This window comes from Phaseolus vulgaris, chromosome 5, assembly GCF_000499845.2.
Source record: "Phaseolus vulgaris cultivar G19833 chromosome 5, P. vulgaris v2.0, whole genome shotgun sequence".
NCBI lineage: Eukaryota > Viridiplantae > Streptophyta > Magnoliopsida > Fabales > Fabaceae > Phaseolus > Phaseolus vulgaris.
In genome coordinates this window covers 5,510,016-5,524,664 of record NC_023755.2, presented here as the reverse complement: position 1 = coordinate 5,524,664, position 14,649 = coordinate 5,510,016, and the positions used below count along the sequence as shown (strand labels likewise).

Sequence of the window (14,649 nt, the reverse complement as noted above, 5' to 3'; positions counted from 1 at the left end):
ATTGGAAGATTTGAGCAGAAAAAGTTAATTTCGAAAAATATCCGCGGTCCTGGGTGTAAATGTTTCTAACATATAATTCATTTCAAATATATTTTTTATTGACATTATTTGGAAAAAAAATTCTAATATATCATTGATGTAATATTGTATTTTAAAATTGTTAAATATAAATATATGAATTCTTAAATGTTTTCCATAAATTAATTTATGTATCCATAGAAAAAATCTGTATGAATTATAAATAGTTTTTTTAATATATTAGTTTTATTCATTTATGACTTTACGGTATTTAGAAACGGTTATGATGGGAATAAAATTATTAAATGAACTACAATAAAAAAAATTAAATTAAAGAATAAAAATATTTCTCTATGCCATGAATACTTCTCAGAATTTAATTAAAACCTGAATGAACATTTTAATTTACGATTATAAGAAAAGATTTATACTAAAATAGAAAAGAAAACAAGTCAAAATAACACGGGGCGTTGAAATTGCGCTACTCTGATAATGCCATGGAACAATGTAGTTTTTAGTTATCTGAATGTATTTTAAAATAAATTCTGTATAAATAAAATAAAAATTTAATCTAAAAAGTTATAGAATATGAACTAAAATAAATAAATTTTTAATAGAGAAGAACAATATAAAATAATTGGACAATTAGATATTTTTTTCCATACTTATTGGGAATGAGTTACAACCACATTTATTGGAATGATTGATATAGTTACTATTGAGTGAAACAGGTTCCATCACTAATTAAAGAAACTGGTTCCAGAGAATCATGGCAGAGCTTTCCTTGGTGGATGTGCAGGCACAGTGAATTCTAAAACAAATTGCAGATTAAGAGGTCATTAATTAGTCAGGTAACATAATTAAGCAACTATGTAATTATTAATATTAAAGCTATGATAAATTGTCATTAATACTATTATTGAAATTTAGATTAATTTTCTTACTCCAACACTGGTACCCAGCAGGCAAAGGAACGTTACAGTAGCTGAAGCAGTGCATAATTCTCCGCCAATTCAGGGTTTCTCCGACCGAAGCCCCAGGTGGGAAAACTGTTCATAAAGTCATCAAATTCCAATGAAAAATGAATAATAATTAGCAAGTTAATGATTTATGAAGTTAATAATTATGAACTTATTAGCTTCATTAGCGGTATAGAAAATGTGTAAAACGACGATTATTTTAGTCTTTAAACGACAATTTATTGACCACTATTTTTTTCAGCCCGTATTCTATTCTCTTCAAGTAAAGAAGACGGCTATTTAGCTACCTATAGTTGCCGTTTTATTCCCTTCAATTAATAGCCTTTAAAAAATGATGTTAGACTCGTCTTAATCTCGAAAATGTCACCATGTTTTGATGGACAATGTTTGACTGTGGTGTATTGTGGTAAATGGACTTTTCTGCACTAGTGCATGGACTAAGCTCAATCATGTGTTGGAGTTAGTGAAAAATATTTCATTTACTTATCATAAAGAGGGAAGAGCATTAATCATAAAGATTGACTGAACAAGCAGAATTATAATTAATTTAGAAATATAATTCAAAAAAATACCTGATCAACACATAACAACAACTCCACAACTCGATTAAAAATTACTCTTTTTCAATAAACAAAATGTTCTCGTTGGAATACGTCTCTCTACTAGAATTTCTTAGCTATAACGTTCAAATTATGAATGAAAGAATTGAAAAGGAAAAAAAAGAAGAAAAAGAAGAATTAGAACATACCCACTTTCCGAGAGAGGCTGTTGCACCAGCATGATAATGTTGGATATGCATCAGTGATGACTTTACAACACCTGGCATTAGGGTTTACAAGACTTTGACTATCGTTGCTCATGTAATACATGCACTCTATAGTAAACCCACGTATTTCTTCTTCACAATCCTCTGCACCAACCATTTTATGGCCATGCTCCAAGACTAGTACACTCATTACAAGGACTACCAACAACCACAAGGATTTCATATCAGAATTTCTCATTTTCTCTTCTGCTTTGTTTTTTTTTTTCCTTCGGTTGAGTTCTAATGTAGGTTTAATATATAATCCAAATTTCTTTTACCTTAAGGGAAAACATTCAATCACGAATAAATATTAAATGTGTATAATTACCTAAAATATATTACTTAATGACAATTAATTTATTACATTAATATACATTTTCTCAAAACACTCCAATGTATTTAATTGCCAATACAAGAAAAATCATCAAATATAAACTAATTTTGATAGACAAAAATAATTAGTTACAATAAGAACTAAAATAGAGACCATTTTAGAAACTAAAAAAAAAATGGTTTTTAAATTAGTTTATATTATTTTCTATTATTGTTAAATAATTTCTAAATTGGTATCTAATTAGCAACTAAGGTTTTAACTACCCATTATTTAGTTTTTAAATTTGGTAGCAAAAATCTTGGTTGCTAATTAGATACCAATTTAGAGACTATTTAACAATAATAGAAAATAATATAAACTAATTTAGAAACCAAATTTATTTTTAGTTTCTAGTCTCTAATTTAGTTACTATTGCAACTAATTATTATGGTTTCTACAAATTAATTTTTTTTTCATGATTTTCTTGCAGTGGCAAGTATACTGACTCCATTTATCACAATAAAATAACTTGTTTCTAAGATATCTTACTCCTTCATTCATAACAATAATAATACCAGTTTATTAATGTTACACAAATATCTGGCTTCCTTATTTAAAGTAAAAATCAATTTCAAAGAATAAAATCAAAAAATCAACCATTGCCATTATAACTAATTTCAAATTTTATTAAATATATATTTATTTTGATTATGATTTTAAATTCTTTTTATAGCTAATAAGTGTTATTTCATTTTGTCTTATACTAAAAACATTACATTTATTACTCCATAAATTTGTAGAAAAATGACCAAAATTTGTAGATAATACTACAAGAAAAGATAATTCTAATGGAGGTTATTTAGCCGAGGTTAATATAACCATGAATGAATTTAATTAATGGAGGTTTTTTTAACTTTCGTAAGTTTTAAAGGTTTATTCTAAAATTTCAGCAAAATAATGAAGGTTTTTTTACCCTTGTTAAGTTCCAAATGTTTATTCTAAAATCTAAGCAAAACAGCGAAACTTTTTTTTAACCTTCATTCAATTTCAAAACTTTATTCTAAAACCTCAGCAAATTAACAAAAAAAATTTTAACCTTCGTTAAATTACAAAGATTTTATTGTGAAACCGCGGTAGAATACTCTAGGTTTTTTCAAACCTCCATAAATAAATAATTAAAAAAAATATAATTTGTTGTGGTTAAAATGCAATTCAGTGATGTACACAATAATTTTTGCAAAGATATAAATATCACTATGAGCTACATTAAGCTAAATATATAATAACTCATTACAAGAAAAATTGTATGTAATATTGAAATTACATACGGCCAAAATTTGTATATAAGACTCAAAATCTGTATGTAAACCTATTTTTATTATTATTAGGTCATATTATCAATTTTATTAGTATTATTAATATTAATATTAATAATTATTATTATTATATTAATAATTATTATTATTATATTAATAATAATAATTATTATTATAAATTATATTATTATTATTAATATCATTAGTACTATTAATATTAATATCATTAGTACTATTAATATTAATATCATTAGTACTATTAATATTAATATCATTAGTATTATTAATATTATTAAGTATAATAAAAATCATAATAATATTAAAGAAGTTGTTTGTGGTAGTGGTTAAATTTTCTCTGGTTATTGAAAGAACCTATTTTCAAATCCCATTAATTGCAAATTTTATTTTATGGTGCCAAAGTTACATGTGGATATGATCCGTATGTAATAATCCGTATATAATTTTACTAAAATATTCATTATTTTTAATTTAATTAAAACAAACTAATTCAACTTATTGATAATTGTTTCCAATGTTAAATTTATGTAATTAAATTATAATAAAATATGTTATTTACGTTATTTAATGACATAATTGAATGTAAGTTTTAAAATAAAATAAATTAATGTTATTTTATTAACGAATGTCAAGGATTAAAGAGTATAAATATTTATTTTAAAATAAAAAGATATGATTTATGTATGAGAATTTGAATATGATTTAGCGGTGAATGGTATTTAAATTTAAAAAAAAAAAAAAAAAAAAAGAGAAAGTTTGTTAGTGTTTAGCTAAAATGATGTTACTTGATTCTAAGATAAGGAGAATAGGTTTTAAAATTTTTATTGAATGTTATTATGTTATGCGAAACATAGTCTTATATATTTCTTATTCTTAATAATGATATAATTGAAAGTACTTCTATAGTTTAGAAAAAAAAATATTGAATTTTTGTTGTGTTAATATTAAAATAATCGTTGTTTTTAACCTATTTTATACCAGTGATAGATGAGTTTCGTCCACATCAGAAAATCAACTTTTTATAATGTTTTTAAACCTACTTTTAATACATAATATGAAATAGTGTATGTGGATAAAGATTATATAGTGAAATTTTTTTATGCCTTAATATTAATATTATATAGATGTACGGGGGCGTTCCACTCTTTCAACCATTGGCTTTTGAAGTTAAAATATAAAAGGAAAATTTGGATTTTTGATGTTTATTTTTATTAGAAAAAAAAAAGTAAAGTAGTGTTGAGAATTGTCACGGCTCAATTTCTGCTTCTTACTACTATATTGCGAATGTGTTGCAACAACATTTAAGTTCGAAGGTGTTTCTTATTGGAGATTGGTAAGACGTTAACTATTTATGTATAAAGGTTGGATATTTTGGATTCTTATTTATTTATTTTTTATTGTTAATAAAAAAAATATTTATGTGAATAAAAATCACACTGTAATCGTCAATTTTATGCTATATATTGAGTGAAACAACTGCAATGAAGAGCCACAATCCATCACTTTTAGATTTGTTGTTAGCAAATTCATGTTGACAAAATCATACTAGAAGTTTACTTGATGGATGTACAGGAGGCACAGTGAATCCTGAAAAAAAAAAACCAGATTAAGAAGTCATCAATTAGTCATGTATAGTTTAGCACCTATATAATTATTAATATTAAAACTATAATAAATTGTAATTAATAATAATTTCATCCCAAATTATATACTCTTAATAAAAAAATATTAAATAACTTTTTGATACATTTATATTTAAAACATCTTAGTCACATTAAATATATTATATTTATTGTGTTCCTTTGTTACTTATTAAGTTAAGTTGTGGTAAGGAAAATTAGAAAAAAATACCAATGATACAAGGTAAAACAAAAATATAAAATTTTAGTAGAATTTAACAACCGTGCTAAAACTGCAGATAAAATGTGGGGAAAATATAGTATTAAACTCTAAGAAATTGAAATCAATATTGATACTGAAATGTAATAATGTATTCAGATAAAAAAAAAAAATCACGCCTTCAATATTACGAAATGGACTTTAAGCCTAAAGCGTGAGACTATATATTATGGGTGGTCCGATAGCGGCCCGATAGCGGGTGGCACGATAGGCCCAACACAAATACTCGCTAGGATAGACTCAAAATGGCTTTAAGGTTACGAAGTGGATTTTAAGCATAACTCAATCCCATAAAACCGGCTCATGAGATTGGGGTTTGCTCCCACTTATATACAATGAAAAGCTCTAATCTCTAGTCAATGTCGGATCTCCAACATTCAAAGAAATTAAATATATTAAATTTGAATTGATTTTAATTCAAAATTTGATATATCTTTAAAATATATTTTTTTAAAGAAAAATAATTTGAATTTATTAAATTTTAATTTTCTTATTTAAATATAATATTTTTATTATCATCTAACATAAAAAAAATATGTCGATAATAAACTATATGTATTAAATATTATTTGACGGTGTTTTGTAGCTAATATTGATTAAACTTATTTTAAAGCTGAAGTTAATTTTGAAAAGAGTTTATTTTTTCAAAAAAATCTTAATCAAACAAACTTAGAAAAAAAATCTTAACAAACTTTACAATCATAAAAAATCCCAATAATATTAAAATAAAAAATATCATTAATATCAATCAAAATAATAAGAGGTCATAGATGCAAAAGAGAAAAAATATATAAATTTTTTCTAATTTTTACTTTTAAATATTACAATGTTTAGAATTATAAATAATCAAATCATGTAATAATTTTTTATATTTTAAATTTATTTTAAAAATCCCTATAAGAAATTATATTTTATCATAATTATTTAAAAAAAATTATTCTTTTAAAAAATCTCCAATTCAACCACGTTACTAAAACTATTATTGAAATTTAGATTAATTTTCTTACTCCAACACTTGTACCCAACAGGCAAAGGCCGGTCACAGTAGCTGAAGCAGTGCAACACTCTCGTCCAACTCAGGGTATCTGCGACCGAAGCGCCCGGTGGGAATACTGTTCATAAAGTCATAAAATTCGAATGAAAAATGAATAATAATTAGTACCTTCGTAAACTCATTAAATAAAAAATAATTATAATTAAACACTATTTTGTAATCAGATACTAATTTAAAATTTAATTTATACTTTTTAATAATAAAAATTATTTAAATACCAATAACTTTGTAGTTTATAAAATAATATTTAATTTAATTAATATATAATTAATTATTTTTTATTTTTAAAATTAATTTTTCTTGTATACATAACACTGAAATCGTGAAGAATTATGAATGAAAGAATTTAGAAAAAGAAGGGAAATGTGGTAGGAAGTGATAACATACCCACTTTCCGAGAGAGGTTGTTGCAGCAGCATGATAATTTTGGAAATGCATGAGTAATGACTTTACAGCACCTGTGATTAGGGTTTAGAATTCTTGGATCACCCTTGTTCATGTAATACATGCATTCTATATCAAAGCCTCGTAGTTCTTCTTCACAATCCTCTGCAGCAACCATTTTGTGGCCATGCTGGAACACTGATACCACATTCATTACAAGGACTACCAACAACCAGAAGGATTTCGTATCAGAATTTCTCATTTTCTCTTCTGCTTTTTCTTTCCTTTTGGTCCACTTCAAATGTAGGTTTTAAATAATTTAAATTCTTTTACGTTAAGAGAAAACTTTCAATGTAATGCGTGTGATGACACACATACATATTAATTATAACACCAAAAATATTACTTAATGACAATTTATTACAATAACGGTTTGTCATATAGAATTTAAAGGTTATTTATTTTTTCTATTATTCTATTCTATACTATACTGAATTTCTGTTATGTTTGGATAACTTTATATCTTGAAGCTTATCCAGATTGAGGAGATAAAATTATATAGATTGCTTGTTAAACAAATAATTAAGGTAAGAAAAGCTAATTTTAATTTTTTTAATAGTACCCTAGACTAGAAGATTTGAATGTGGAGGGGACGTGGTCCCAATATTCAATTTATATTGCAGGGATGTTGTTTGTTTATTTATTGTTTAAATTTGTAGAAATATTAGATTTTTATGGTTGAGTATTTAAGTGTTTTTTTTTATGTTAAATAGGATTTTGAATGTTGTGGATTCTGTTTTAAATGATATTGTAGGATGAAAATTGTATAGAATTGAATTCATACATTTGGGATCATGTATGGAGTGATGTTTGTTTGTTTGTGCATTAATGTCTATGTCGTAACAGAAATCTCCGAGCTCCACCGATAATCTAAGTCATATATTAGGTGATGATGATGAGAAGCTTATGGAGGAGTTCATGCACACCGTGACATATGAGATGCACGACTTGTGTTGTATTGAACTTACCTTGATTTTTTTCTCTTGGATTTGCTGGTAATATTTGGATCAGGTGTTGACCTCTCTGATAGGACTTACTTAATATGAGTGTCTTCTGGGAGGTATCAATTGTTATTATGTTTGTTACATATTATGGATATGGGTAGATCATGTGAGATCTATGTGATTATTCTATGTTGAGATTTGAAGAAGATTGAATAATTGAAAAATTGATCCATGTAATTTTATTTTCTGTTTTGATTTAATTGTGTATATATTATAAAATTTTATTTTCACTAGCTTACCTTTGTTTTTCTTGCAGTGCGATGACCGTACACAAGCAGATGATCATATAGGTCATATAGGTGTTGGAGGTTCATGAGGGCTTTAGGATGTTCTTTTAAACCTTGTATTGTAAATATTTATATTTCTATGAGTCCTAATCATATATTAGGAATGTTTTGAAAAACTATAAGCTTGTATATAAACATGTAAGACTTGTATTGTAATAGTTAAATATATTTATGAATTTATTGTAATAGTTAAATGCATTTATAAAATAAAATATTATACTATTTGTAAAAGTCATTATAATACAATATTAGTAGTAAAATATATTTGTAAAAGTGGTTAATTATACAATATTACTATTGTTATTAATCACTTTTACAAATAGCGATAACCAATTTGCAAATGCGGATAGTTATTATAGGAACGAGGACGTGCACTTCCAAATTTGTAGAATTTCCTGTATAATATATAATAATAAAAATTAAATTATGAGAATTTTTAATTTATTTTTATAACGTAACTTATTTATTTTCATTCTGTCTGTTTTGTTTCATTTCTGAAGAAAAAAAAATGAAAAGATATAATTTTATTATTTTTATTCACTTTCATTGTACTACCAGAAAATACCCTCTTTCATCGGTCAAAATAAAGAAAGTGAACACTAAATTGTGATTAGTGTGCATTGGTTATAAAATCCATTTGCTAGCATTAGAAGGTGTGGACATTTGAGTGGGTCTTCAGTTGGGTTGGGATGCTAATAGCATCGACTAAATCATGTTATTGGAACGATCATTAATTATTTTTTTTAATATAAAACTTTTCTGTGTAACATTTCGTTTTTCAATTTTATTCTTACTAATATTAAAATATAATTAATTTAATAATTAATTATTTTAATTTAAAAAAATAAATTTTAAAAATTTAGAAAATCTTGAATTTGAGAAAAAAAAAACAAAGAACCTATTTTTTTACAATTTTATTCTTTAAATAAGTATTTTTATAAGTTCAAATAAGAATTCCCAATAAAAAACCACCTAAATAATACAACAAAATTACAAAAATTATTTATTTTTATATTAATTTTAATAAAAATATTTTTATAATTTAATAACATATTTTAATTTCAATAGTTATTATAATAATAGTAATATTTTGTCAAAAGAAAAAGTGTACCGTATTTAGATTATTCATCTTCTAATAAAAAACGTTATTTATTTATTTAATAAAATAATTAATTGAATAAGTTATTTTTGTTTTAAAATAATTAAATATATTTTCTTTTTAAAAATAACGGTTACATTGTTATGTATAATAATTTGTAGGTAATTCAATTCTTGTTATAATTTAATAAATAAATTCATTAAAAAAACTTAAATAAACTAAAATAAACTTATAAACACTATTTTTTGTTTAATCTTCTATTTAAAAAAATATTATTATAACATTATAAAATTCTAAATTAATATTTTGTTATATATAATAAAATTTATAAATTTATGTTATATATTAGTTCAATAAATAATTATTATAGACTTATAATCAGAAACAACATAACAAAATTTCAAAAATATTAATAATTTATTAGTAATATTATTATTAATAATACTTATAATCTTAAAAAAATAATAACAATAATATTAATAATGATATCAATAATTATATAAATAATAATAATAATACCAATACCAATATAAATAACAATACTGATGACTTTAATAACCATATTCATAACATTAATAAAAATATTAATAACCTTAATAAAAATACTAATAACATTAATAAAAATATTAATAATATTAATTACAAAATTAATCATCTTAATAACAATATTAATAATATTCATAAAAATATTAATAAAATTTATAACAATATTAATATTATTAAAAATATTAGTAATTTTAATAATAATTATTCTCGTCGGTTGAGCTCAGACGAATTGAATAGGCAAACTCATCTTCATATTTGTATCTAATGCTTCGAGGTAGTTGGTGCTCCACTGGGACAAAGGGGGGCTCTACCCGTTCTGTTGATCACACTCCGACGATCAAGTCAATGAGAGCCTTCAACAATATCAAATTTGTTTCGGTCTCAAGTATTCAAAAACAACATACCTTTTCTTGGGGTCTCAAGACCCTTTTATAAATATTCCTTTAACGGTTTTCTCCAATCTCAACAGAGCAAGATTTTAACAGGGAGAATATAATCTCAACAAAATGCATATAATCATAACAGAAAAACATACTGCTTACGTGCACCTTTATTCTCGGGTGCTTAACAACAATAAAACATTTTGATCATAAGCACCTTTATTCTCGGGTGCTAACTACTTTATTCCCAACAACTTTTATTGGTATTATATTAGCGTATGTATTATAAACAATCCGAATATCCCTTCTATTTTAATTATCTTTTTGAGTTGTCTACCAGCATCTGGGTCGAGCTCATGACCCACCCTTTGGGCCCATACCTGCCCAAAACCAAGCTGACCATATCTAAACGCTTTGACCGAGGTCCCGAGCATTCCTGACCAATACACAAACCCTCCAAGCTTGAGCTAAGCTTGGCTATGAGAAGAGTCTTCCCAAAGTTGGCAACTGACGTGACGCTTTTGCAGAGGGTAGGTGAGGCACGGTTATCGAAGCCTTTCCTGATGAGACACCCCACCACACTAAATCTGGAATGTCCACGTGGCACATGCATCAACGACGAGGAAGCATTGTCGCTTCATCTCCTTCTTTCGAATAATTAAAAACCCATTTTTTCCTCACTTACTCGTTACGCAAACTTCTACTCTCAAAACTTCTCTTACTCAAAAAACTTTCTTTGCACTTCTTCTCACCGTTGATCCATCACCCACCTCCGTCGCACTAGGTATTTTTCTCCACTAATCTCTATTGCCAATTATTTGTTCATCTTATCGATTGCATTGCCTAAACTATAATCTTATTTTGATTTTCTTTCTTTGCGTGACCTATACTGTGCTTGTATTTTTTTTGTGTTTATGCTTGTGTTCTTGTTATATCTGCAATGGATTATGGTTCAATGTATCCTTAGGCAAAAAAAAAAAGCTTTTAAAAGAGGTTTCTTATTACACAACCCATTTACGTCTTAGGAAGTTGAGAGAAAACAGGTGTACCATGAGTGAAAAATACAAGGAGTGTGTCAAAACCGTGGAGTGTAGGGAGGGGGAACCTATTTGTTGTGACGAGTCGTCGGACCTCGATGGTCCATTTTGCTACTTTTACGCCACCTTTTTCAAGAAGGTTCTCCTTCGTCTTCACCTATCCATTTTTGAAAAGGAGTTACTGACTGAGCTTAATGTAGCTCCTGCCCAGCTACATCCAAATAGTTGGGCATTCATACAAGCTTTTATTATTTTGTGTTCAAAGGTTGGCATCTCACCAACTGTGGAGGTTTTTCTTTATTTCTCTGAGGCTAAGCACACGAGCTGCCAAATGGGTGTCCCTAAATGGTGTCGTTGGAAGAGGTTTCCTTGCCCTCTTCCAATCTTCAACAAATTTTTTAAAGGTAAATTTGTTAAAGTCCGAGCTTCAACAGGAGATCCTATCCTATTGGATGGATTTCCCTTGTATTGGACCCTTAAACCTAAATTCCAGAGTGCTCGGCGCTTGGAAGATTTGTTTTCAAAAGACTAGGGTATATGTGAATTTTTTACAAGCTTGAAGGTTGTCTTTGACACCTCTTATCTATTGACCAAAGAGTATATCCCCGATGCCTTGAATGCCTATACTGGTACTCCTCATTTCCGACCCTTGTAAAGGTACCTATATCACTGTCATTAACCACTTACTTTTCTTTTTTTCGCATAAAGGATGTTGTCCAACATTGACAAAGCGGAGATAGATGAGCGTATTAGAAAGATTATAACAGCTGCCAGCGTGAGAAAGGATTCATTGGCACCAAAATGGAAGGCCCCTGTCGAGGTTTCTCCAGTCCCATCTGACCAGGACGAGCAAACCAACTTAGGCCTTGCTTTTAAGAGAAAAAGGCGAGAGGCATCTCCCCCCCCAAACACTCCAACTCGGATGGCCGCGCTCCGCACCAGGAGGTCAATAGGATAACAGAGGAAGACAATGTCATGCTGATAGGAATGATTTCTGAAGAGGAAGTAAAGCATGTTGTGTGGATCTGTGGCAGTGACAAAAGTTCGGGTCTTGATAGCTTCAACTTTGGGTTCATTAAGTGTTGTTGGGAAGAGATTAAGTGATGTGAATGCAATAGCAAGAATACATGATTCTTTGACATTCTTAGGAACGACTTGAGTTGGTCATGAATTGGCACTTTAGATAGAATTGGATCAAGGTTCTACTTCAAGAACTCACCAAGACTTTGCACCGAACCAAAGCTCACATGGAAGTCCATGTATTGTCAAATTGAATCAAAACCACAAGAATTGAAGAAATAACAATTGAACTCAGCCAATGACAGGAAAATACCGAACAGAATTGAAAATACAGCAAAGGCACCGAATAGAATTGAAGAACAAGTAAGCTAGAACATGAACATGAAGAAGAAACAAAGAATGAGAATAGAAAACTTATGGAGATGGAAGAATAGGTGAGTGATCACGCCACTTAGAGTGTGGATACTCCAAGATTAGTGTGTTGCCGCCACTTGAGGTTCACCATTGACACCCAAGATAAGACTTGATGAAGGCACCAAAGCTCTTCCAATTTCTCTCTCATATTGAGTAGAGTTTTCTTACTTCAAATTCCAAATCTGATTTGTACAAGCCAAGCACCTTTATTTATAGCCTATAAGGTGCTGAAATGCAAAGCTAATCAAATGCAAATGTGCCCCTAAATGACATGTAATTTCGGCGCCAACTAGTGCATGAAGGAAGTGTGACTTTCCTTCCTAGTTTGGCACCTCCTAACTCATATCTACACTCCCCCTAGCATCCCTTACTAAGTTCACACCCCCCTAAGCTTCTACTATTTCTAAACTACAACTAAGGATGCTTTTACAAAAGAGGTTTCTTATGTTTCCCTCTAAGCACCTTCCTAAAGACTATTCTATATATTTTCTACTTAAAGAGAGATATTCGAAATGAAGTCTATTATTTGAGAGTTTGTAGACTTTATCTTTAGGCTTGATCTTCTCTTTGACTTCTTTTAATCTGTGAGAAGACTAGAAGGAAGAACTTCAAATGTGTAGGTGAAAATCCTCTTCCTTCATTAATAAAATCCTCTCCTATTGGATATCCATCATTAAGCGGTACATAATTTTGAGGAAGAAGGAAGATGGCCAAGGGGGACGAATGCCTCTTTTATATCTTTGATCCCTAAAGTTGAAAATCCACAAAGTTTGAATGATTTCAGACTTATCTTTGTGGTTGGGTGTATGTACAAAGTTGTGGCGAAGATCTTGTCTCCGTGGTTGAAGAAAGTGTTATACAAGGTCATAAATGCAAGGCAGTTGGTGTTTCTAGAAGGAAGGGGGATTATGGATAGTGTTTTAGTAGCAAATGAAGTTCTGGAAGAAGTCAAAACGAGAAAGAATAGTTTCAACTTCTTCAAGGTAGATTATGAGAAGGTATATGACTGAGTAGATTGGGGTTTTTTGTACTACATGATTGAGAGGCTAGGTATCTGTGGGAAATGGATTGGATGGATTGGAGCGTGCCTTGAATCCTCATCGGTGTCTGTGCTAGTGAATGGGAGCCCTACTCAGGAATTCAAGCCTAGGATAGGGTTGAGACAAGGAGACCCTTTGGCACCGTTTCTTTTCCTCATAGTGGCAGAAGGTTTAGTTGGGGTAGTAAGGAAGGCGGTCGAAAATGACTTATTATAAAGTGTGGAGATCGAAGGCAAATTCATAGAGGTTATATGCTCCAGTACGCGGATGACACGTTGTTTTTCTGCAAAGAGAGAGCTCAAAGTGTGTTTGTTATTAAGGTTATTCTAAACTGCTTTGAACTAGTGTCAGATTTAAAGTTCAGCTTCCAAAAGAGTAGTGTTGGAGGGGTTGGATGCAGCCAAATTTTGCTACACCGTTTTGCGAGTATTTTGAATTGTGTTACGATGAAGACTTCGTTTAAATATCTGGGTATACTTGTAGGTGGCTGTCACAAAAGATGTAAGCACTAGTACAAAAAGCTTCATTAACGACTTCAAACGAAGACGGTTGAGAAATAACCATCGTTATAAAAAACACGGTGGCAATTTTGTAAATAAGAAGAACTTACCACGACGGTTACCGTCTTTAAAATCGTGCCAGATGACTTATCACGACGGTTCCAAAAGGAACTGTCTTTGTATGTGTGCAGGGTGGACTTACCAAGACGGTTCAAAAAGGAACCGTCTTTGTATGTGTGTGCCAATTAATTTTTCAAATCCCACCCAAGGCTTATTCTGCACTTGTCTTCTTCACTCAAGGCTTTTCTACTTTGCCTTTTCTACTTTCTTTTGCATACTTCTCCAAGCTTGCTGCCATCACCTAGCCCGCCGCACCGGTGAGTGTCGCCGCTAAACTTGCCACCGAACTTGCCACCGCCGCGTCACGTCAACGCCGCCGAACTCGCCACAGTCGCACGCTGTGCCTCGCCACCGC

At 29.1% G+C, this 14,649-nt stretch overlaps 1 long non-coding RNA gene across 1 annotated transcript; it reads right to left on the bottom strand.

The window, feature by feature from the left end:
- Nucleotides 1–663: 663 nt before the first annotated feature.
- LOC137836227 (uncharacterized) lies at nucleotides 664–2,011 on the bottom strand. Its single transcript, XR_011085214.1, has 3 exons — nucleotides 1,747–2,011; nucleotides 963–1,067; nucleotides 664–829 (listed from the first exon to the last, which is right to left on the bottom strand). It is a non-coding gene; the product is annotated as an uncharacterized lncRNA (long non-coding RNA).
- Between the last annotated feature and the right edge of the window lie 12,638 nt (nucleotides 2,012–14,649).